The sequence below is a fragment of the Quercus robur genome, chromosome 6 (assembly GCF_932294415.1).
Source record: "Quercus robur chromosome 6, dhQueRobu3.1, whole genome shotgun sequence".
Lineage (NCBI taxonomy): Eukaryota > Viridiplantae > Streptophyta > Magnoliopsida > Fagales > Fagaceae > Quercus > Quercus robur.
The window spans coordinates 22,486,858-22,513,902 of record NC_065539.1 but is presented as its reverse complement, the minus strand read 5'-3'; the positions used below and the strand labels follow the sequence as shown (position 1 = coordinate 22,513,902).

At 41.3% G+C, this 27,045-nt stretch overlaps 1 pseudogene; it reads right to left on the bottom strand.

Moving 5' to 3' along the window:
- Positions 1-498: 498 nt before the first annotated feature.
- On the bottom strand, positions 499-27,045 carry LOC126689990 (probable serine/threonine-protein kinase At1g54610; annotated as a pseudogene).

The window sequence follows — 27,045 nt, the reverse complement described above, 5'->3', positions numbered from 1 at the left end:
CATTTTATGTTACTCTATGTACGGTTGAAGATCAAAGAAAGGCTTGTCTGGTTGAACACACCAAAGGGTGTCTGTGCTTTCGAACTTAAGACTATATATAATCTGTACACAGTTCTTGAATTTAGAATGGACTTTTTTTTAAGTCAATTTAAAAATAAATGTATCCATAAAGTTCTAGCTTGATAAAGTTTATGAGGGTTGTATTGGAGACATGATATCATTCATTCCTAGCTTCATTTTGGGTGGTGTATCATGTATAGTAGGATAATCTCTGTTATTAATAGTGAGAGATATGAGATTCATTCCTGCCTTAAGTTTCTTAACTGAATTAAGAAAAACAAATAGGCAGGGACACACAAAGCTGAAGCCTGGGGCAACATGTCATGTTGCCACGTTGGTAAGTACATATATAATGATCTAAAGCAATATACCATTCTCTAGTATGAGTTTATGCTATAGAGAGCATCTTCAAGTTGCTAATTTTCTTCCATTGTAATGTGCCATAGAAAAATGACTTCTCCTTATTATTATTTTCCAGTGAATTATCTGTGTAATTCAGTTGCTAACAAGATGGTCCCGATTATGTATTTGCTTATTCATGGGACAGCTCAAGAAAGTTAAAGATCATAACAAATAAAGATAAATAGCACAAACTAAGAATCACTCAGGAGGTGGAGAAAAAAAAGCATCATTCTTGAATGCCTGATCTTAGTTGAATCGATAGAGTTTCGATATCCTTTCCTGGTCAAGATTTTGAAAATCCAATGTAGAAAGAGACCTGCTACGTTGAGACAATTTATATCCTTCATTGGGGTTGATGATACCTTTTATAGATGCCTGTAAGAGGGTATAGTCCTTGTTGATGTTCTTGATGTTCTTGAGAGCATTTGGATGAGCCTCAGTTTTTGGTGACCTTTTTTGAAGAGAACGAATAAATGGGTATAGGGATGCAGGCAGACTAACTTCATGCCCAGTAAATTTTGAACCAGAGGAACTGCTGCTTGCACTGTTAATAATGACGTGACTGTATTTGTGCTCTGCATCCTTCTCCTGAAAGATGTGGACACAAAAAAATATCAATGTATGTGGAGACACATGTACTTCAATGAAAAAAGAATACAAAAGTTCAAATGATTCAATTTGCTTAGCCACAGAAATAAGTACAATGAAAGAGGAATTTAGCTTAGTTAAAGAAGATATTCTTTGATTGGTCTTATTATTATACTAAAGCCATTCTAGAGAAAAGAATTTTAAAGGAATTTAAATTTTATGACCTAAACTGTAAAGGACAAAACTTAAGTACAATTCCTTAGTTGCATTTTTTATGTTGTAAGTTGTTGAATTTAATTGGAGAACCTAAGGTACAACACCAAAGGGACCATACCTATGTTTTGCCAAACTGTCAAATGCAGTTTTAAGTGTAGAATATGGTTCCTTGTACTTATAAAAAGACAAATATATGGATCCTGTTTCTCAGGAATTAATTTAAAGTGACATGCCTGAAATTTCTGAATCACAACATGATCCAGGAATTTATAAATCAATTACCATAGTGTACTAGGGTGGACTCTTCTATGAAAAAGGCCTATAAAAGGACAAACAATCAAATGAGGTGGGTGTATGTCTCATGCCTGTTGAGTTTGGTATAAGAAATAGGATAACAAAGTCATGCTTATAGTTTGGAGTAGGTTATGCATTCTGACTTCACATCCATGGCCCTGTTACCCTATAGTTTGGAGTTGGTTATGAATTCAAGCTTATACTTTCAAAAGGTTGCAAAATGTACCAGAATCCACATTAACTATACTCAGAAACTATCAAGACACCAAAAATCCCTTGGCATGTGAATTGCGTGGTATTTTGGCACCAGAAGAGCTTACGAAGCAACTTAAAAAAATTAATAACAAAGAAATATAATTTGATAAAAATGTTATCATTTTGTAAGTTCTTTTGCACTAAAATACCGTTTGGGGTTTATTTGATGGGTCTTTTAGCACATAGGTAAGTATCAAATGCAGTTTACTTGAGTTTTCATTTACAGTTTAGAAAATATGGGAGGAAATTATCTAATTTATCAGCAAAAAAATGCCCCAACACTAATTTGGCTGAAATTATTAGCATAAACCTTGTTTTGTAACTTGAATATAAACTTCTCTCCGCTTACACAATGAAATTCAGTTTTCCTCAAAACACACCCACACACTTAATGAGCAAATAGCCTTAACTAAAGATGTTGCTCTAAGTTTCTTTCAAGGTGCAAATTTTACCTCTTTAGAAGAGTCAAAATCTCCACTGCCTAGTTCAATGAGTTCCTTGCCCCAATGACCATAATTTCTTTGATAATATTGCTTTTCTTTATCAGTCTTGTGCCTGTAAGAATGGAATGGAACAAAGTTATTCATGGTTTTTGGACATGTCATGGACTTTGAGACAGTGCATTGTGTTTTACACAGTGAAGTGTCCATTATGGTTTGCATTAAAATGAAATTACATGGTCACACAATACTAAGGCCTTTTGAGATTAAAATATGCTCCTTCTTTCATTTTTCCTATTTTTCATTTTTCCTATTGCCATTAGTAGTGATGACTTCATGTCTGCAATAACTTCATTAAAGAGGTTGAAGTTTTGCAATGCAGCTAATAGGTTGCATTTGGAGTTGGGGAATTAAAATAAAGGAATTTGAAGAAGAATTGCTAGTATAAACTGCTTGATATAAATTTAACAGCAATTCTGATGCGATTTTTGGAAATTTTTCTCAAAGAAAAACACTTGTGATATTGTGGATTTGCATCTTACTTAGTAATTTCAAATCCACATATTAATAAAGCTTAAATCCCTTCATAAAATTCATGATATAGAAAAAATCTTATCATTTTATATTTAATTCAAGTCATTTAAACTAAATATTGGAATCCAAATCCTTCACTTAAAATTTATTTATCCAAACGAACCATAAGTTATTTTTCAGATCTCCTTGAAACTTCAAGACATGCTTGCTTACCAAATTGGCAGTTAAGCAAAGAACCACCAAAGAACAAACATTTAAAGAACCTAACATCTCGCATAGAGAGAAAATTGCAAATTCAGAAACATGATGGACTCACAATACTAATATTCTAAGCATCACTATAGAATTGTTAATGAAGAGGATGAAATATAAGCCTGACGGGCCTGTGGTAATGGGCCTGCCAGATTGGAATTGTTGGGCCGATGTAGAGATGATCCAACGCTCGTTGAAGGCCCATCGCTGAAGAACACAGTAAGGGTCCTTGATCTAAGGTCTCTATCGCTCATTGCCTAAAACGCACTAGAATCCCAATATGGAAATCCGAGTACAAGGGTGATTCTAGAAGACACGCACACTGAAAGTAGATCTCCTCTACAAGGAAAAACCTTGCTCACCACGCTTGGAAAGATTCAAGTAGAGTTCTATAAGGAAAAGACTTCCACACCAAGGAGGAGGAGCCGATCATCTACTACTATAAAATCCCCAATACCCTCGCAAAAGAAGGTACGCATAATTTACCCTCTCTAGCACTCTAGAGTTGTGAGAATAATTCTAACTTGACATTCGGAGAGTATTTGGCCGGCACCACACCGGTGCTCTCTAAGGTCTTCGGTTATTTTGTTGTGCAGGTTCACTTTGAGTCGCGAGTGCTGTGTGACCTATTGGTGATATTTTCGGCATCATCAGTTAAGATTCTATTTCTGTTAAAAACAAGAAGGATTCTCCATGCTGTTAAAAAATCTTGATTCTAAGAATCCAAAATTGATGGTAAAGGTCCCACTTTGAGGAGTCTATCAAAGACCAGCCAGATGGGGATATCATGATTATTAAATAAAACTATTCATCATATTCTGGAGGAAAAGAATTTCACATTATAAAATAATATAGCGTACTTCTTTCGATCTCTGGTTTGGGATTCATCCTTCTGTTTCTTGCACGGAGGTGGAATGTAGCATGGCAATGGACTTGAAGTAAAGAACTGAAAGCAAAAAGAACTACTCAGAAAACTTCATAGGATGCATTGATGACAAGTACTTCATATAAGCAGAAGCAAGATAATAGAAAAGTATATAAAGAACAGTTTCTATTCCTCTCTGCTATTTGTTGGTTCATTTTGCTTCCACAACAAAAGTTCAATTTAAAGAGTCATTCTATCCCTACACAGCCTATACTTGATTTATCTCATAAACTTCAATTTATTTTCTCTGCAAGTGTTTCATATAAACTTTAATAAATATGGGAAGTAATGTCCTATTCACAGTATGTCATTTTGATTTACCAAGAGGGTATGATGTGCCAATTAAGGTTGCTAAAGCAGATGGGAAAAAACACAATATTAAACTAAATTTCTAAAGGTTCTTTCATAGTCCAAAATTTTAGTGGAACTAAATTTCTAAAATATTACTTCATAGTTTAGCCAACCAATTGAAATAATAATAATAATAATAATAATAATTCAGGACAGAGAAGCAGCAATACCACATAACAATGACTACTGTAGAGAGGGAAAATTCCCTACCTATTACAAACTAACACATCATACTACCAAGTCCATAAAATACAACCAATTACAAAGCTCCACGTATTGTTGCTAGGTTTTGCTATCATTATTCAAAAACCAACAAAAATTTTCCAAGTGTCATGCAAAAACAAATCACACATTAATGCGTATAAGCAATGACATAAGCAATCCAGCACGTGTAAGCGATGACATATGCAACCCAACACGTGTAAGCAATGACATAAACGGACTAATCAGGCTATGACATGTGTCACCAATCAGACTCCGCCACATGTCGCTCACCCACCCCCAAACTCCTATAAATAGAAGCCTTTATAAGGCATTTAAAAAAGGACCAAGCCATCTAGAGTACAAGCAGCATCAGAGAAGATTCAGAAGCACTCAGAAGTACAAAAGCTCTGCAGAAATCAAGCCTCAAAGCCTTCAAGAACTTCAACCACAAGATCAAAGAACATTCGGAGCAGAATCATCCAAACTATCTGCCTAGATCCTAAAGTTTGCTGAAATCAAGCTCAAAAGCCTCCAAAAACCTTAACAAATCATAAATCAACGAAGCTCTATGGATTCCAGCCTCTAAAACACCGAAGAACTTCCACCAATAACCTTCAAAGAAGAAGAACGCACGAAGAACGTGAAGAACAAAGGATTTTTAACAAGCTTATAGCCAGAGATTCATTGTAATTCTGTTTCAAAGATCTTCGATCCATTCTTCAACCAAATTGAAGTATATTTGGTGTTTGAATTAAAATCACATTACCACAATTTCAATCAATAAGTCTTGCAAGGAGATCAAATCAAATGATCACTCTTTTGTAATTTCAGATAATTGTACCACACATTCATCAATACAAATTCGTATTTGTGAAACTATTTTACTTGTTTGATCTATTTCAAACTATAAATTTAGTCGTCTATGAATTCTGGCACGCCCGGTGAGACCTCTCTACCTCTCATATCTTTCTCCTTCAAAAGAAAAGGAATTCGACATCATTTTGCTACCAACTTCAATGGCCTCTAGCAAGAATGTCCGAAAATCAGTGGTTGATGCTTCCAGTACTAATGATTATGTCGGCCCAATCACTCGCAGTCGATCCAAAGCTCTTGATCGACTTCAACCCCAACCAACCAAAGAAGGCAAGCTTCATACTACCATCTCAATGAGACGACTTGATGAATTTGACCCTTCTATTATAGCGGAAAGATGAAGAATGGTAGATGGGTAGTCGTGAATGGCGGATGAGAATTTTTGGTGAGAATGGTGGATGAGAACGGTAGGCACCGAACGGGAATGGTAGGTTGGAGACTGGTAGGCACTAAACTAAAATGATAGGTAGAACTGGTGACCCAATGTAATTTTAAGTTCAAGACACACTTGAGAGAGTTCATTTGTACTTTGAAAGGGAAGCCTTGATGAAGTCTAGAGAATAACCCTGAGGCAATCCAAACCAAATGGATGAATCTCAAATTTTGATCTTGGGAGCTTAAGTTTTGGACACTGCTAGTACTTCGAAGAAGTGGGTCAGATAGGTGGTTTCCAAGTCCAAAACAAATAAGTGGATTTCAAAATCAGAATTTATGTGAAAATCTGAATAGGACAAGCTTTGCTCAGACATCTTGATTCTTGGTTAAAGTTCTCATTAAAGCCAACAGCTGTAGAATCACACTATTTGAGCAATTTTGGATTCTCAAATGACGAAATAGATCCCAAAATCAGAATCTGCGCCAAAAATTGGGCAAGACAGGCCCTTCTTGAAATTTTGACTTTTGGTTAGAATTTGTGCAAAAGTCAACTTTCTGGAAATTAGACTGTTTGCATAATTACCAAGTCCCGAAGAAAGAAACGGATTCCAAAATCGGCGCAAAAAACTGAGTGGGACAGGCCCCTTTTGAAAATTTTGACTTTTTGGTCAAAGTCAAAGTTCAACTTAGTCAAAGCTTTTTCTATCTTTTTTTTTATTTTAAATAGTTTCAAGCGGTTTGGACCGGGTCAGGAAAAACGGGTCAAACCGGGTCTGCCTGGACAAACGGGTCAAACCGAGGTAGTGGGTGGTGATGTCATAAAGACGTCATCCATGACGTCATAGAACAGGGGCGCGTGTGGCGCGTAGTGCGTAGAAACGCGTCTGTTCTGCTGGAGGAGCGTGGAAGCGCGTGTAACTGAGGATGTGAAAGCCGGATTTTCTGGTGGCGCGTGGATGCGCGTGGCTGATCCTTTGGGCCTGAAATTTTCAGGTTTTGTAGATCTGGGCCCGCTGGATTGAATGGTTGCATCAGTTTTGTAAAATTTTCCTCAGATTCGAGCAGATTTGAATGAGAACTCCGCGGGTCGTTGTAAATTTGTGACCGTGCGTGACGGCGCATTATGGCTCCACTGTGGACGGCTTTTTTTTTGGTCTTGTAGTTCGAAGTCTTTAGAAGATTTTTGTGGGTTGAATTTTGTGAAATCTTGTCAGAAGTTTCAGAAATTCGGAAGAGGAGATGGCAGGCATTGTTGGACTTGTTGCCATCTTAGTCTACTCTGACGCTGGCTGCTCTGACAGTGTTTGACAACTCAGGCAGATTGTTTAACTCGCAAGTGTCTCTTACTGCTTTTAAGGTCGGTAGCACTGTCACTTTGAGCAATATGCGGCCTAGAACTTCATCTTAGGTCTAGTGCTTTCCTCTAGGTGACATCTATACTGTTTGTAAGCCTATAAGCATTTTCTGTTATCTAGTGCCATACTTTCTTTCTGACAACATGAACTTAATGCAGTATTTTTTTTTGACTTTGAGTTTATTTGAGTTGCAAAGTATGACTTCAAACAATATCTGTTTGGTGGCAGCATTTAATGGCTTACCTACTCTCCTTTTTCCTTTTTGTTTGTTATCTCAGAAGTTTTCTATATAAAGTCACTTGGGCCATGCATTAAGTTGTATAAGCATAGTCTCTTGTGAGTAGCATAATACTCTTAAAGTGTAGAGAAATTATGCCTTTTCTTCTTTTCTTTTTCTTTTTTTTGGTTTAGACGTGCCATGAGATTTTCTTCTGACAAGTTCTTTGTTATTGCTTGTTTTTGTTATGGAGCATGCTTTCCTTGTTCTTTGGGCTTTAGCGTCAAGTTTTACATCAACAATCTCTTAGCGATATCCATCTTTGACGTTCTCATAGCGGCAGTCATCTAGGCAACAATGTTATCACTGGTATTCCTGATACAATGATGCTATTACTAGTATTTGATCTTGAAGTTGTACTGGCCTTTGTCTTGACAACTAAGTTGCACCAACACTTGTCTTTTCAACTCAACCATCTCAAGAGTCTTTGCAACGTAGCCACATCAAGAGTCTTTACCATGAAGTCGTGTCAGCATTTATCCTTTCTTGTGGCGTGATAAAAGTACATAACGGAGGAATGGAAGGTTGTTGGAAAGCGTTGAAATTTTCGCTCTCACTGAATTACTGGTAGATTCACTAGAATGATCATTCGCACATTCTGGACCTTCCTTTGGGGAAGGAATGTCCTTTCTAGTGATGAATCTAACATGCTCATTTTCACCCTACTTGCTTTCCATGGATGGGATCTCAACTGGGAGAACTTCATTTGGAATGTCATCTTCTACATAAAACTTTGCATCAGCAAAGTGAGCTTCAGTCTCAACAAAAGGCTTCAAGTCAGCATTGACCTTTTTTATTCCACTTTGAAGAAACTTGAAACATTGATGCAAATTTGACGACACTATTCCGTTTTCATGGATCCATGGACGTCCTAACAACATGTTGTAGGTTGTCTTGACATTAATGACATGGAACAAAACATTGCTTGTCAACTCTCCAATGATTAATTCCTCCTCAGTGAAAGTTAAGTCTGGAGAGCATGTGTAACGTTCCTGGGTTTGTTGTTAGGCTCTAAGCCCTACAATCTTCCACTTTACGTCTCTGGTTATGCCCGTGAACAAAAGATCAATCGTATTCTCATTGACGAAGGTGCAGCTGTTAATATACTACCAAAAATGACAATGAGACGACTTGGTCTTACTATGGAGGAATTATCGCATAGTTGTTTGGTCATTCAAGGTTTTAACCAAGGAGGACAGCGTGCGATCGGCATGATACACTTGGAATTAATCATTGGAGAGTTGACAAGCAATGTTTTGTTCCATATCATTGATGCCAAGACAACCTGCAACATGTTGTTAGGACATCCATGGATTGATGGAAACGGAATAATGCCGTCAACTTTGCATAAATGTTTCAAGTTTCTTCAAAGTGGAATAAAAAAGGTCAATGCCAACTTGAAGCCTTTTGCTGAGACTGAAGCTCACTTTGCTGACGCAAAGTTTTATGTAGAAGATAACATTCCAAATGAAGTTCTCCCAGTTGAGATCCAGTCCATGGAAAGCAAGCAGGGTGAAAAGGAGCATGTTAGATTCATCACTAGAAAGGATATTCCTTCCCCAAAGGAAGGTCTAGAATGTGGGAATGATCATTCTAGTGAATCTACCAGTAATTCAGTGAGAGCGGAAATTTCAACGCTTTCCAACAACCTTCCATTCCTCCGTTATGTACCTTTATCACACCACAAGAAATGACATATGAAGAAGTAGGAAAAGTGCTGAAGGTTTCTTCAAAACTAGGTTTATAATTCTGTGGTGGTCGGAAGCTTGTTGGTAACTTCATTATTTTCCAATAATCCTCTGAGGGTGAACCACAAAGTCTGAAGATCCTATGAAGCTGCTCAACCTAAGTACAATAAAAACTTAATAAGTTTTATAATTCTAGCGTAAAATCATTGCATACATGTCCCAACAGAAAATGTAGTAATTCTAAAATGCATTATGCATGGAAATAGAATCGATACAATTTTTCCTGTATTGTGGCATTTTTGCCCCACCGGGGGGGAGGTGTGGAATTATAAAAGAGTCTCATAAAATAAGTAGTACAAAAATAATAGAAAATTTATAAAAAAATCCTATAGAGAGATATGCTTAGCCATTGTCAAGTGCTAGTGAAATCCGATGCAATGCATTAACCACTTGCATGCACTTGTGTAACAATTTGTATTTCCTTTAGTAACAAATGGTTAAAATTATTTTCTAACAAAGTGTAGTGGCGTATTCTAGCAGCCTTGGATAAGAATGATTACTTAAAGAATAAGAATTTGTTAGAATTGATTTGTAAAGTATTTTTCAGGCTTTCAGCCTAAAGCCACACAACTAGGCACCTATAAATAGCCAACTCTCAGCATTTGCATAGGGACTTTATTTTGAATTTTGACAACCATTCAGTTTAGAACTGAGTTTTCCAAGAGTGATCTTGAAGAGTTAAATTCCTTAGTTTCCCCTCTTAGAAACTTAGCATTCTTTCATTCTTCTCATTGTTTCCTATTTCATCATAGCCAAATTATAATCAATGCTCCCATTTTCTCCATTTGAGATTGGGATGTCACATTTGTCCTAGTATCTCATGAGATTAAAACTGTGTACACTCATCCTATTGTGTCATTCATTCCCTTCTCATTTTCTAATAAGATTTTGGCGTAAATACACTTTTAGTCCCTACATTTTGGAGTCATTTCTATTTTGGTCCCTACATTTTATTTTTACTACTTTTAGTCCTTAAACCAATTAACGCTTGACATTTAGGTCCTTTCCGTCACTCAACTAATGGCAAAAGCTAACGTGGCAAACGGAACACCCTGTTAGCTTACATGGCGCTGATGTGGCAATTAAAATATTATTAAAATTAAAAAAAAAAAAAAAAACCTTAAATCTAATTTAATTTAAAAATATATATATATTACTTATCATTATTAATTTTCATAAGAACATTAAAACTTGTTCTTCCCAATCAAACCCAGCAACAAGAGCTTAAACCCAGATTACAAGAACACAAACCCAGCAACAAGAACTCAAACCCAGATTACTGGAACACAAACCCAGCAACAAGAACTCAAACCCAGATTACAAGAACACAAACCCAGCAACCAATAACTCAAACCCATATTACAATAACACAAACGAAAAAAGGAAAAAAAAAACAGAAATCAAACACAAACACAGACCCAGATCACAACAACACAAATGAAAAAAGAAAAAGAAAAAAAGGAAACAGAGATCAAAAATTTTCTTGATGTTCTTTAACTTGTTCTTCATTTAACAGCTTGTTCTTCCCAAATCAAACCCAGAATCCAAGAACTCAAACCCATCACAAGAACACCAAAGAAAAGAAAAAACAAATTATCATCTCTCACTCTTTCATTGATGAACCCGAGTTCTCCCATTCATTCCCAACAAGAACAACTCTCTCGGTCACAAGACCCAAACAACATGACCACTCAAAATCAAGATCAACTCTCACGGTCTCAAGACCCAAGACAAACCCTAGCAAAACCAAGCAAGACCCAAACAGACTGACCGATCTGAAGAAGAGCGTCGCCGCTTCGGTGGTGGAGGTGGACTCGCTAGGATCTAAAGAAGAGCGTCGCCGCACGATCCATCCATGTCCACCAAAACCCCAAGCCACCACTCCAAAATCACCCTAAGCTGCCATCCTTATCTTCTTTGCCTTTGCCCACTACTGTTCACCAACGCCGCCACCCTAGGTAGTAGCTCCCAGACTCACACCTCCCTCGCTAATTCTCTCACCTTCGCCCACTCTCTCTTTTCTATCTAATCTGAAGGGCCAGTAAGAGAGGAAAAGAAAGCCCACTCTCTCTCTCTTCACGATCTAATATGAAGGGTCAATAATAGAGGTAAAGAGAGAGGGTGAGTTAAAGAGAGAGTCTGAACTTAAACCAGTTTGGAGAGAAAGGGCTTGAGACAATTTTGATCTATATTGCCAGTGGGTTGGGATTTTGATCTAGGTTTGTGGGGTTTCAAAAGGTTTTTTTATTTTATTTTTTTAATCTTGTGTCTAAAAACTGGTATATTTAATTTTGTGAAAAGAGAGAAGAAGGAATTGACAAAGTCGCAAAGTGGGAAGAAGAAGAAAAATAAAGAAGAAAAAGAAACTAGGCACAAACATAATAGATCTAAGTTCCACCATTTTTTTTGTTTTTAATTATGTTTTTTGTTTTTTATAATTTTTAAAATTTATCAATTTATTTTTTAAGGTTAGATACTTATGTGGAAGCTGACGTGGATGCTGATGTAGCATTTTTAATATTATTTTAATGGACACGTCAACATTTACTGTGTCAATAGGCTGTTCCGTTTGCCACGTTAGCTTTTGTCGTTAGTTGAGTGACGGAAATGACCTAAATGTCAGGCGTTAATTGGTTTATGGACTAAAATTAGTAAAAATAAAATGTAAGGACCAAAATAAAAATGACTCCAAAACGTAGAGACTAAAAGTGCATTTACACCTAAAATTTTTACTTGACAAGAAAAATACAACAGTGCATACTCAATGTTCATGGAACACCCAAAAACATCGATAGTGAATGGTTTTATGAGTTCCATGTGGTGTCCAAACTAAAGTCTCAAAGCATATTTCTATTGCTAAAGGAGTTTACCTCTGTTCTCCTAGGCATAATTGGCCTTCCAAAAAACATCTCTACTAGTAGGCACCCTGCACTCCAAAGATCAATGCCAACTCCATAATCTGTGGAACCTAAAAGTAGTTCTGGAGCCCTGTACCCAGTGTCACAACTCGATTTGTAAGGGAGTGTTTATGTTTAGGAGGATAAAAATTTGCAAGCCCAAAATCAGCAATTTTTAACTCCATTTTTGTCCATTAACAAATTGAAGGGTATGATATCTCGGTGCAAAATTCCCCTCTCATGGCAGTGCTGAAGACCAAAAAGCAGTTGCTGCATATAGCACTTGACCTGTATCGAAAACATCCAAAACATAGTGATGGACTTCACCAAGTGGTGAAATTGATATTAACTATGCCAAACCTCATTGCATACATTTGCTCTTTAATGTATTACAAAATGATGTATATTTGTTTTATCACTTTCAAGTTTTCAATTCAAATTGTTTCCCACCTCAAAATCTTTAGTTCTCAAGTGTGTTATATAATGATGCATACTTCCTTTATCACCTTCAAGTTTTCAACTCAAATTTTTCTCGCACCTCAACATCATATGTTCTTAAATGTGTGATGTAATGATGTAGACTTCTTTATCACTTTCAAGTTTTCAATTCAAATTGTTTTCCACCTTAAAATCAATTTGGGACTTCTCCTACTTAGAATAATAGTTAAATGATTTATTCACCATTTCTTATCAGCTTGAGCTTTCAAAACATGCGGAAATTTATCAATCCTATATCCAAAATGCTTTCTTTATCAAACAACTGGGTAGAAAACAATTTGTGAATGCTCAATTCATCACTATGGACCAACTAGCTACAGATAAATTTCTTAGCTATAAGGAAAAATGCCAACCTGTGCTTCAGGGATCTTATCAGGATGTGAGATAATCTTGGTTAAGTCTGACTGCATGAAATCAAAAAGCAGATAAAGGCTATATTGCATCCTCGACGTGGCTAGTCCTTCAAGTTTGATGACGTTGGGATGGTATAGTTTCTTTAGTACCAATATCTCTCTTGCCATAAACTTGACACTCTGTGGCTCTGATGTGTCAAAGCGCACTTTCTTCAAAGCAACAATCTTTTTAGTGTCCCTATCTTTTGCTTTGTACACATTGCTGTAGGTTCCTTGGCCAACCTGCAAAAACAGGACAATGCTACAAGCTTACATAACAGATCGAGTAATAGATTGGTTTGCAAGTGGTGGGTTGATTTTCTGGATTATTTTCTCCCTATTTTTCTCTATTTTAGTTTAGAGGAATGAGAAGAGTAAGGCTTACTTCGAGGGAAAGCTAAACCTCCAAGTTAGACCAACTAACAGTTTATAATTTGAGAAATCATGACCCTTCCCGATCCAAACTAATTTATTTGAATCAATACAACAGATTCCTATCAATATTTACTCAATACCAATCAAAATAAACTAGACACATAAACATACAATTACTTTCAATAAGGAAAAATGCTATTTGCACATCTCTTATACTCATGATTACTTATGCACACCTCTCATCACTACTGTAGATTTTGAAGAAAATTTAATAGATAGGTATAAATGTATGTGATATTAACTATATAAATGAGATGTGTGTACAGAAAGTAATAAAGTTACACTAGCCTATCCTATAGTTTATATCAAAAAATGTAACCAAACTCTTCCATTTGAATTCTCAAATCCAAATGAACTATAAAAAAGATCTCTTTACCAAGAATATCACATCTCATATAACTGAACCAATAATATTATACAACATTTTTCTTATATCCTAGTAACAGTCAACAGTTATATAAGGAGGCTGTATTGGCAAATCTTATGAGGTTTTCCAATGGTGTTTCTCATTGGGATTTGCATTTCATAAGACCTGTCCAGGATTGGGAATTGGAGGCTTTGTCAAACTTTATAGGGATGGTTAATTTGACCTTTCCTAAAGTTATGTATTTTCCATGAAAGAGCATTTGAAAGTCAAAAATCCCATCTAGAGTAGCTTTCTTTTCTTAGACAATAGCATTGGGGAAATTTGTGACTATTGACAACATGTGTAAGAGGATCATCTGGGTGTTGGATTAGTTTTATATGTGCAAATGTTGCTAGAAAACGTGGATTACTTATTACTTCATTGTCCTATTGCTATGGAGATGTGGTCTATGGTGTTTGGTTTGTTCAAATTGTACTGACCATGCCAAAGACTGTTGTAGATTTACTTGCATGCCGAAGACTGTTGTAGATTTACTTGCTTCTTGGCTATGGTGGTTTAGTTGTCATAGATATGGAATTGCTTGAAAAATTGTTCCTCACTGTTTGATGTGTTGTATTTGGAGGGAGTGGAATGCCCAAAGTTTTGAAGATTTTGAATGAAATTTGCTAGACCTAAAGCTATTCTTCTTTAGACCTTTTGTTGGATTGGATGTCAATTGATTCATTCTATTCGAATTATCTTTTGAATGAAATTTGCAAGATTGATTGATCATTGTAATTTGCAAGATTGATTACACTGTCCCCAATTGCATACTTGGGAGATTATTTTTTGGTATTACTAAAATTTCATTATTTATTAAAAAAAAATCGAAAAATTTTAAAACTACGACCAAATTATAAAAGTTTAACAAACTAACTTAACAATAAACGTGACATGATTGGTTTCATAATAAATAGATTTTCAAATTACTTTTTTGTTTTATGTTTAAAAATTAACATAACAATTTGTAAAGATAAGTAATAGGGAGTACAATTTCTTATGTGTATTTTAGATTATTCAATTAAATTTAATCACATAGTTGTATTGATTAAGACAATATAAAAAAAAATGTTATCTTTTTCTAAGGACAATTAATTCAACCACATAATTGAAAAAGTTAATGTACAGTTCTTTGTATAATAAAATTGGTTTTACTAACGTATACCCTAAAGTCATACATTAGTAAATCACATCAAGAAACTTTTTATGAAAAAATGAAAAAAATAAATAAATAACTTTTTTGGCAACTTTTTCAATTTCCTATATAAAGTTTCCTAAAATTGATGATTAATGTATACTCTTAGCACACACGTTTATTGGACATATTAATAAAATCAATATATATATATATATATATATTTATTTATATAAATATAAGTAGAGATATCATGTGGGAGTGCATGAGCTCCTACAATATGGCACTCTAATATTTCATTTAGCATTTTTAACTTCTTTTCATTAAGTTTTTTTTTTTTTTTTTTTCATTATTATCCAAAAGATTATATTAACTTTTTTTTAACTGTTATCTAAAAGATGGGTTGTAGTTCAAAATTAAATTAAAATCAAATCAAATCTTATGAAAAGCTCAAACCCATTTATTACGTTACATATTATGACCCAGGCCTAACCCTTCCACATTAACATTTTCCCACATTCTCTAAAATATGGGCTAGCATCATAAAATAGGACACGTTTTGAAATACTCTCTCTACAATTTTCCTGATAAAACTCTTGTTATTAAAAACCACATCAATTTGCTCTTTCCTTTTCCTATCGCTAATAGTCTTTTTGCACAAAAATGGATTATTTCTACACCATCTTCTTTTATATGGTGGAATCTACTAAAAATGAATAAATAAACCGTTTATATGATAGAAACAATAATTCTCTTAATTTGTTTTTTGCTTTAATTTTTTATGCAGAAGACTCTTGAAACCAACAAATTATATGTTTTGTTGTCCACTCTCTTTCAAGGAATGTAAAAGATAATTGTACACTTTAATTAGCCAAAATAATTAAATAATTGTGAAATTCATGTAGGCTATATATATATATATATTGTAGGAACCAAGTACAAGACTTCTGGGCCTTAGATCACTTGGGCTCACAATTTATTTGTAGTGGGCTTAAGGATTTCCTACAATGGGTCGTTCTCGGCAGAGAGACTCAAAGCAACACTCAATTGATACTCTCTCCTTGACTGTTTTCTCTCAATTTTTCTGAACCCTTTCTTCTCCCAACTTTCTTCTATTTATAGCCAAGGTTAGTGGGGAGATTATGATTACAGCCACCGTTAGTGCTACTGAAGGTCCAATATTATCTGATTAAAGTGGATGTTTAGGTGAGAGGGTGGTGCAGCATTTATGATCTTGGAACTTGGCTCCATCTTGACCGATTATGTTCGGCAACTCAGTTCCCTGTGAATATCACATTTTCCCGGGAACAGTTCATATATTTGACCGGGAATGTTTGATCGATCACCTCTTGGAATTCAATACTCTACGCTTGTTTGTACATTAAGGAAGCTCCAAGAAGGGCGCAGGATAACTGGACCTTTCTGCTGGGCCTGTGCCCAAGGCCGGTATGGGACTCGGCCCAAGGCCTGTGTGGGACTGGGCCCAGGGCCTGTATGGGACTGGGCCCAGGGCCTGTATGGGCCTAGGATCTCAGTGCCGTACAATAGCCCCCCCTTGATTCATACTCGGTCGCCGAGAAGAATCAAGGAGCTGTCTGGGCCTTTTGACCTCGGGAATCTTCTAGCCTGGGACTTATGACTGTTACTTCTTATTAATATTCTTCTCAAAAGACGCGTCGTTTCGCGGCGCCAGGCGCAGTCATCATTATTGCCTGACGGCTCGTGGACCGAAGCGGCGCGCGAATCGGTTACGTTTGGCATTCGCTGGGTCGCTCGTAAATTGTGCCCATTTATTACTTGATTAAACGTTTCTTCTTCCCCCATTTCTTTTTGGCTTTATAAATAGTCCCTCTCTGAACACCATTCCATTTTTCCTTCGCCTCTGATCTTTAGTGCTTACTCTCTGCCGACCACATTTCTGTGCACTTGCTTGCTCAGTGTTCTTTTCCTCCTTAGAACCCAAAGTAAGTTTTTCTTCCCCTTCCTGTTCCTTCAGCTTTATTTCTTTGAGTTCACTTTTGTAGTTTTAGGCTTTATAGATGGGTTACTCTTACCTTCTAGAATCCCCGGCTGCTTTGGCCACCTTTAGGAGTAAATTTAATATTCCCGATGACGTGGATGTGGCTTACTGCCATGAGAGTGATATGGAACTCCACCAAGGGCAGGGTACAGCCTTCTTTCCTTTGATGTCCATTTTAGAAGGTGGGGTCAGGTTCCCCGTAGATCCACTCTTGATAAACACACTCACTTACTATGGGCTGTGCCCTGACCAGCTTCCCCCCAATTTTTACCAGGTAGTTAGTTGTGTCAGTAAGTTGAACCACACCTTTAACTTACAGTTAGACCACCATGACATTAACCAAATGTACAGCCTCTGTGGGAGCAAAGCCACCAATTATTACTTAAAGACAAGGGATGCTCGGGTACGGCTGATATCATGCCTACCTGATTTGAACAGGAACTCCGCCGGGGAGTTCGTCAGGGTGCGCGGCAATTGGTTTGCCGGGGAGATCCCTTGCCCCCTTACACGGCGTGAAGTGGGTTCGTACCATCCCCTTCATATAATTGCTTTCCTCCGCCTCTTCTTTTCTTCTTATTGGAGTAAAAAAAGTTTTATTGTTAGAGACTAATGCGTCACCTGTTCTTTTGCAGACGGCAAAGTGTTTGTTCAGGACCTCAGAGCCGTCCACGCCAAGGATTTAAACTTCGTCCTCCGTTCCAAGATATACGTGCATTGGGACGGACAACTCCGGGCCTCGCACTTGATCCTCGGAGTGGAGCCGGTTTATTCTACTTGGCAGCCTTTCAAGCAGGCATTGATAGTTGACAGCCCCCTACTATCATACATAGACGTCCGGTATGTAAACTTTTTGCCGCCGAAGCTTACAACCGGGGAAGCGAGGGAATTTGGTCGGCGGTTTACTTGCGCGGACGAGCTAGCCCCCTTGCGAGACGAATCCGCAGAAAGAGCATCCCGGCGTCTCAGGGAGATAGCCCACGAAGCCATACAGCAAGGAGACCAAGCGCAAGGGCAGCCCATTCCCGAGAATCCAGCCGCCGTGCCTCAACAACAAGTGACAGAAGCAGCTGCCTTGCTAGCTGAAGCTATCCAACCTAATGGAAGGATGGTATCAAGGAAGGTGATGTCAATAGAACGGTTCGTGCCAGGTGCCCGGCAACCCAATCAGCCCCCGCCTTCCCAAGGCCGGGGTCAAGTGCCTCAGCCCCCACCCTCCTCGCAGGCCGGACGTGCCCGAAAGAAACAAAAAGTTACCTATCAACCTTCCACGGGCCCGGGAGATGCCACTGTCCAGACTCCTCCCCGACCAACAGGTGGAATCGTTATCCACGAGCCGCCAACCGAAGCTGGCATGGGGGGCGCGTCCTCCTCCCAAGTGGCTCCAGCGTGGAAGCCAAAGTTCCTTTTGAACGGCAAGCCATTGCCCTCAACCGCCTGTGTTCGGATGTGGGAGAAGGGCGAGGGCAGCCGTATTGCCCAAACTTTGGCCGAAGCTCTCCTACTTCCCGAGGACGTGCATGCTTTTGAGGAGGGGTCCGAGGAGTCTGTGGGGTGCCGGTTAGAGTGGCACGCCATTGCGGTAATTCTTTTGTCTATCTACTCCATATAGATTTCCTTTTGCTTCTTTTCTAACCTTCGTGCTTGCTAGGCCGCTCAAATGGCTCACATTGTGGCTGCCCGGGCATGGGAACTTGCCGAGGAAAACGAGCGTGAGAAGGAGGCGCGGGAGTCAGCAGTTAAAACGGCTAAGGAAAAGCTGAAAGCTGCTGAGTCTGCTGAGAAGAAGGCTGCTGCTGCGGAGAAGAACCGGGCATTGGCCGAAAAGAGATATGCGGAGCTCCTGACCAAGCAAAATGAGACGGAAGTCAAATTAGCCGAAGCCATCAGCCTTAACACTTCCAACGCTGATGAGATAGCCGATCTCAGGGCAGGCTTGGCGGCCGCGGAACAAAAGTGGTATGACGTAGGTTTTGTTGATGCCGAAAATTCCGCAGAGCCGGTGGTGGTTCGGGCTCGGAATATGGGTTTCGAGGCCGGGTGGTTTGCCGCTCTCCAGGCAATGGGAGTTCCTGAAGATTCGCAGCTGAGAGACCCCGGCCAAATTCCATTTCCGAACCCTGTACCTGCCGTCCAGGACGCCCCGGCTGCTATTAACGAGGAGGAGACGGCCAGTATGAGGGAGCTGGTTGAGCAAATCGATTCTCACGCCGAGCCCGAGGAAATGGAGGCCACCAGCATCCCGACTGTGCAGGAGCTTCTCGGTGAGGACCCGCCTTTCCCTCTGACCGTCCAGCAGGAAGTGACACCGCCGACCCAACCTCCCAGCTGATTTTACTTTTATTTACTAGCTTATTTTTAATTTGTTGGTTTTATTTGCCTATGTCACCGGGATGTGGTGACTGAACAATTGCCTTATTTTGCTGGTTTTATTTGCCTACGTCACCGGGATGTGGTGACTGAACAATTTCCTTTATTTGTTTAATTAGCAGACCGTTTTCTTTTCCCGTTTCAATTTGTTGAATGAATTTATATCTATTTGTGTGTTTTGCTTGAATTATGCCAGTGCTATGGCCACTTAGTAGAATGGTACCCCCGAAAACCTGTTGTGCGACGCTTTGGGTAATTTGAAAGCGCTAATGGACTTAGTATTTGCAAAAGAGTTAGGTTTTCTTCAGGCTTTAGTATAACCGAGAATCGTGTTTTCGTCCTTAGAGTATTCGCTTGTAAGGTTTCCACCTGTTCGGAGATTTGAGTTTAACCGAGAATCAGGTTTCTGTCCTTAAGGATTTGTTTGTAAGGTTTCCACCTGCTCGGCGATTTTGATCGAGCTGAAGGTCAGGTTTCTGACGTTAGAGATTTATTTGTAAGGTTTCCACCTGCTCGGCGATTTGGATCGAGCCGAGAGTCAGGTTTCTGTCCTTGGAGATTTATTTGTAAGGTTTCCACCTGCTCGGCGATTTTGATCGAGCCGAGGGTCAGGTTTCTGTCCTTAGAGATTTATTTGTAAGGTTTCCACTTGCTCGGCGATTTGGATTGAGCTGAGAGTCAGGTTTCTGTCCTTGGAGATTTATTTGTAAGGTTTCCACCTGCTCGGCGATTTTGATCGAGCCGAGGGTCAGGTTTCTGTCCTTAGAGATTTATTTGTAAGGTTTCCACCTGCTCGGCGATTTTGATCGAGCCGAGGGTCAGGTTTCTGTCCTTAGAGATTTATTTGTAAGGTTTCCACCTGCTCGGCGATTTTGATCGAGTCGAGAGTCAGGTTTCTGTCCATAGAGATTTATTTGTAAGGTTTCCACCTGCTCGGGGATTTTGATCGAGCCGAGAGTCAGGTTTCTGTCCTTAGAGATTTGTTTGCAATTCTCTGGGTGTGCGGTTACGAAATCAAAAACAGCATAAAAAAAAAATAAAAAAAAAAAAAAAAAAAAAAAACGTTCATCATGCTCTTAATTTCAATGAAATACAAGTTCTGGCTTACACGGATGATCATGCATAGAATTTCTTCAAGTTGTTGGCGTTCCATGGTCGGGGGAGCGGCCTCTCGTCAAGGTCCTCCAAGTAGTAGGCCCCTGCACCCGCAATGGCTGTGACTCTGTATGGCCCCTCCCAGGTTTGAGCAAGCTTCCCTGCAGCCACGTCCCTCATGTTCCCCACTACCCTTCTTAACACTAGTTCCCCGGCACTGAATTCCCTCCCCCTTACATTTCGGTTGTATCTTTGGGCCAACTTCTGCTGATACTCGGCGAGCCGTACGGTCGCGGCCTCCTTGCATTCTTCTAGCCAATCCAAATGCTCCATCATCAGGTCAGCGTTCTGGACGGGGTCAAACCCGGCGACCCTTGCACTGCATAAGCTCACCTCGGTTGGTATCACTGCTTCTGCTCCGTATGTCAGAGAAAACGGGGTTTCCCCCGTGGATCTCCTAGGGGTCGTGCGGTAAGCCCACAATACACTGGGTAGCTCCTCCGCCCATCTTCCTTTCGCCCCATCCAACCTTCTCTTGAGCCCGTTCAAAATAGTTTTGTTTACTGCTTCAGCTTGGCCGTTGCTTTGTGGGTATGCCGGGGTTGAATACTTGTTCCTGATGCCGAGCTCGCTGCAGAAGGTCCGAAAAGCGTTGCTGTCGAACTGTAGCCCATTGTCTGTTACAAGCGAATTCGGCACCCCAAACCTTGTAACTATGTTTTTCCATACAAACTTCTTCACGTCCGTATCCCGGATCTTAGCCAAGGCTTCGGCTTCAGCCCACTTCATAAAGTAATCTACAGCTACCAATACAAAACGGCGATTCCCCGTTGCTCGGGGGAATGGCCCGAGGATGTCAAGCCCCCATTGTGCGAACGGCCACGGGCTGCTGACACGGTTTAGGTGTCCTGCAGGCTGATGGATCATTGGGGCGTGCTTTTGACACTGTTCGTAGCTCCGAGCGTATTCAGCGGCATCCTTCTGCATCTGTGGCCACCAAAACCCCTGTGTCATCGCTCTGTGCGCTAAAGATCGTCCCCCAGCATGCCCGCCACACACTCCCTCATGTAACTTGGTCAGAAGCTCTTTGACTTTTTCGGGATGTAGGCACAAGAGGCAAGGGCCTGCGAAGGATCTTCGGTACAACTTTTGATCCGCAGAGAGCCAGTATCGGGGAGCCATCCGGCGAATCTTGTTGGCCTCGCCCTCATCCTCTGGAACTTGATCTTCGGCAAGGAAGTCTATGATCGGGTTCATCCAACACGGACCAGCCACTGCTACCTGCGCAACTTCTACTCCGGCCTGGTCGGGAAAACTCTTCACATAGATGCTTGGCTCCCTTATAAGTTCTATCGTGATAAGCCGCGGCGTGTCCTCGGCAGCCGATAAGGCTAACGTGGCAAGAGAGTCAGCATGCTTGTTTTGTGACCGAGCCACCTGGGATATCTTTACCGTTCCAAACTGACCGATAATCTGCTTTGCCGTACTTAGGTAAGCTTTCATTCGGGGGTCCCGAGCCTCGAAGTCCCCCGTGATCTGATAAACGACCAGCCGAGAGTCCGAGTAAATCTTAACATCCTTCGCGCCCAGATGCAATACGGCCCTCAATCCGGCCAGTAGGGCCTCATACTCGGCTTCATTGTTCGAGGCTTTGAACCCCAATCTGAAGGAGTGTTCCAGTCGTATACCCTCAAGAGTGATTATGACAACGCCAGCCCCGGCCCCTATAGCATTTGATGCGCTGTCCACAAATACCCTCCATGGGCGAATCTCCGCACTACAGATTACCTTACCTTCGTTCTTGGGTGTGAATTCTGCGATGAAATCAGCGAGAACCTGTCCCTTCACCGAGCTTCTAGGTCGGTATCTTATGTCAAACGATCCCAACCGAGTCCCCCATTTGGCAATCCGACCTATGAAGTCCGATCTCTTTAACAGTGACTGCAAAGGATATTCGGTGAGGACGAACACCGTGTGTGCCTGGAAGTAATGTGGCAACTTCCTCGTGGCGTGCACTAGGGCTAAAACTAACTTCTCAAGGGGCAGGTACCTTGTCTCGGCGTCTACTAAGGTTTTGCTCACGTAATACACTGGCATTTGTACTCCCCGGTCCCTTAGTAACACAGCACTTACGGCATGTTCGGTGACTGCAAGGTACATAAACAGATCCTCCCCGGGCTCCAGGGCCGTCAACCTCGGCGCCTCTGCCAAGTATTCCTTTAGCTCTCGAAAAGCCTCATCACAGCTCTCGTCCCATCGAAACCCCTTCCACTTTTTCAGAAGTTGATAAAACGGCCGGCAGCGATCGGCAAACTTGGAGATAAATCGGTTCAGGGCGGCTAACATTCCAGTGAGCACTTGCACCTCTTTAGGATTGCTTGGTGGTTTGAGGTGGTTCACGGCCTTTATTTGGTCGGGGTTAGCTTCTATTCCCCGAGTAGAGATCAGATATCCCAAGAACTTACCAGCCCCCACTCCGAAAGTGCACTTCTCGGCATTCAGGCGCAATTTGTGCCATCGTAGTATCTCGAATACTCCCCGGAGGTCTTCGGTGTGCTGTGACTCGATTCTGCTTTTTACCACCATGTCGTCGATATAAACTTCAACCGTGCATCCAATCTTTTCTCGGAACATTCTCGTCATCATTCGCTGATACGTGGCCCCGGCGTTCTTCAATCCAAACGGCATGACCTCGTAGTGATAGTTTGCGTTCGGGGAGATAAATGCCGTCTTTTCTCGATCTTCGGGCGCCAAGGCAATCTGGTGGTAGCCCTGGAAGGCATCTAGGAAGCTCATCCTCGGGTGCCCGTATGTTGCATCTACTAACTGATCAATCTTGGGCATCGGGAATGGGTCTTTGGGACATGCCTTGTTCAAGTCTGTGAAGTCCACACAAACTCTCCATTTGTCGTTCTTCTTCTTTACCACGACAGTGTTTGCCAACCACTTCGGGAAGAATATCTCCTTTATGACTCCGGCCTCCCTCAGCCACTGTACCTCCAGGTTTACTGCATCGACGTGTTCTTTTGACGCTCTTCTTGGTTTCTGCTTCTTCGGGGGGAATAATGGATCCACATTGAGTCTGTGGACAATGAATTCGGGATCTACGCCGGGCACTTCATACGGGTTCCATGCGAAGACATCTATGTTCTGCAATAGGAACAACAACATCTCTACCCTTTCCCGGTCATTCATGCTTGTACCTATCTGGAAATATCTGTCACTATCTGGAAGAATTCTTACCTTCAGCACCTCCTCGGCAACGTCCGCCCCATTTTCCCGGGGTTTCTGTAATTGCTATGCAGTCTCTTTCTCGGCGTGCTCAACTTGACCGAGCTGTTCCTTTTTCCACCTGACCGCGGCTACAAGGCATTGCTTCGCCACCTGTTGGTTCCCCCTTACCTCTACAACTCCATACTCAGTAGGAAATTTTACTTTCACGTGAAGGGTGGACGGAACAGCCCCCATGGCGTGAATCCACGGCCTCCCCAGGATTACGGTGTAAGGTGCGAATGATCGGACTACTATGAATGTAACTATAACTCCCTTGCCTTCCATGTCCACTGGGAGAGAGATTTGCCCCTCGGGAATCACAACTCTCCCGTCAAACGAGACCAATGGCGTGTCATACTTCGCCAAATCCTGGGTCTTTAACCCGAGCCCTTCGAAGAGGTCCAGGTACATGACGTCAGCCCCGCTACCTTGATCAATCATCACCCTCTTCACCAAGAATCCGCCTATCCGGGCTGTCACCACCAAAGCATCGTCGTGAGGTTGGATCGTCCCTTCCAAATCATCTTCTCCGAACGAGATGGCCAGCCGTCCAACTTTCTTTTTCTTCTTGGATGATTCTCCCTCCGCGCAAGCCACTGTCATTACCCTTTTTGCCGCTGCTGCTCTTCTTGGTGCGGCATGGATGACGTCGATTACCCCTAGGGGTGGTGGAAGGGGGTTCCTTTTCTGTTGGGCGCCCTGCCCGGATTCTCGGTCAATGGAATCTGCTACAAACTCTTTCAGGTGCCCTGCCTTCACTAGCTGTCCGAGATGATCTTTTAATACCCTACACTGCTCGGTGGCGTGCCCCTTGTCTCTGTGATAGGTGCAGTATAGGTTTTGTTTCCTCCGAGATGGGTCGCCCCCCATTTTGTTCGGCCATCTGAAGAATGGCTCGTCCCTGATCCGTTCCAAGATTTTGTGCACGGGCTCTTTAAACACCACATTAACCCCTTCGATTTGTACCTCTGGTTCCTGCATTCTGAAGTCTCTTTTCGGCTTTGGCGGCAAAATGCTTTGCTGAGATCTCCCCGCAAAAGGAGCTTTCCCCCTGCTTTGCAGCCTGTCATCCTCCAGGCGTTTGTACTCCTCTATGCGTCTCATCAGTTGCCTCATGTCCTCCGGGGGTCTTCTCATTAGCGACTCCCGCAATTCAAAATCTTCGGGGAGCCCCATCCTGAAGGTGCTTGCCGCAATTTTCTCGTTTCCTCCACCAATCTCGTTGTAGAGTTCCCAGTATCGGCTGGCATAACTCCGAAGGGTTTCCCCGACCCTCATTTTCATGGAAAGCAATGCGTCGACCGGCTGTTGCACTCGGCTGCATGTCACGAACCTGCTGCCGAGTTCCTGAATCAGCTCGGCGAAGCTGTGTATAGAACCTTTCCGCAACCCATTGAACCATCTCAGTGCGGTAGAGCCGAGACTAGAGGGGAATACTTTACATATCAATGCATCGTTGTGCGCATGCAAAGACATCATATGGATGTAATGGCTAACATGTTCCACGGGGTCCGTCCTCCTCTCATACGAATTGAATGGCGGTCGCGTGAATCTGCTCGGCAGCGGGGCCCGTTCAATTTCATCGGAGAATGGAGACCGGGCCGCCATCCGCAAGGCTCGGCTCATGGCATCCACGGCAGCATTGTGGTGCAGTCGTTCCTCCGGCGATTCTGATCCTTGGTCATCGTAACCATGCGACCGTGAGCGGTTTCGTTGATGACGTAGTCCCCGTAGTTGCCGGTGTGACTCTTGGGAACGCGATCAGTCTCGGGATCGTTGCGTACCAGATCGGCTGGAGCCCTCACCCTGATTTCTCCTTTACTGAGGGTTGCGATTCCTTTCATGTCGCCGATCCCTCGCTTCCAGCTCTAAATCCATTACCAGTCTGCCCAACCGCTCCAACTCTCGGTCTCTATCATCATGCTGCCGATGCGCCGAGACGCCGGAAACCGTCCGGTGTGTCTGAGCCGACCCTTCTCCCAATCCGGACCTTTCCTCCCCCCTTGGTTGCTCCCTATCTTCCCGCTATTTTTGCCTTCTCTCCCTCCACGTTGACCCCCGAGAAGATCCTATGGAGCCGCTCGGTGCACGCTCTCCTGAACGCTCCTCAGACATTCCTTTCGTTTAAGTCTCAGTCGAACCACGGCTTCGTAGGAGTGCCCCACGGTGGGCGCCAATTGTAGGAACCAAGTACAAGACTTCTGGGCCTTAGATCACTTAGGCTCACAATTTATTTGTAGTGGGCTTAAGGATTTCCTACAATGAGTCGTTCTCGGCAGAGAGACTCAAAGCAACACTCAGTTGATACTCTCTCCTTGACTGTTTTCTCTCAATTTTTCTGAACCCTTTCTTCTCCCAACTTTCTTCTATTTATAGCCAAGGTTAGTGGGGAGATTATGATTACAGCCATCGTTAGTGCTACTGAAGGTCCGATATTATCTGATTAAAGTGGATGTTTATGTGAGAGGGCGGTGCAGCATTTATGATCTTGGAACTTGGCTCCATCTTGACCGATTATGTTCGGCAACTCAGTTCCCTGTGAATATCACATTTTCCCGGGAACAGTTCATATATTTGACCGGGAACGTTTGACCGATCACCTCTTGGAATTCAATACTCTACGCTTGTTTGTACATTAAGGAAGCTCCAAGAAGGGCGCAGGATAACTGGACCTTTCTGCTGGGCCTATGCCCAAGGCCGGTATGGGACTGGGCCCAGGGCCTGTGTGGGACTGGACCCAGGGCCTATATGGGACTGGGCCCAGGGCCTGTATGGGCCTAGGATCTCGGTGCCGTACATATATATATTCATATTCTTAATTATGTATATTCATAATAATTTTAGTTCTTTTTATTTTCTTTCTCTTAATGATATGTATATTATAATTAAACATAAGATAAGTGTTATAGGACAATAAAGAATTGTTAGAAATTATTTCAAAATAAAAGTATAAAGTTTCTGCACATGTAGTTTATAATAAGTATAGCATCACTCATCAACTAAATGCATACTAACCTCCCCGTCAAAAAAAATAAAATAAAATAATAATAATAATAATAATAACCTTGCAAGTTTATCATAGGAATCCGCACTCCTTGGAACCAAACCAGCCAACACATCTCTAGGTATATTATCAGCTAGCCACATTGGCCACCCATCCACAAGCTCTTCTCCTCCAATCTTTGTAGGCACAACCCTCTTCCCTCTACCACTTTCCCACCCAACCACCTTGTCTCTTTCACCTTCACCATTCCCAGGCTGCTTCGGGTTAATTGGTCCCACTACTCTTTCTCTCTTATAGTATCCATTATTCTGTTTCAACTTGTCAATGCGTTGAATAGGGGAGTTAATGGAAGACTTAGCCTGAACACAACCCAT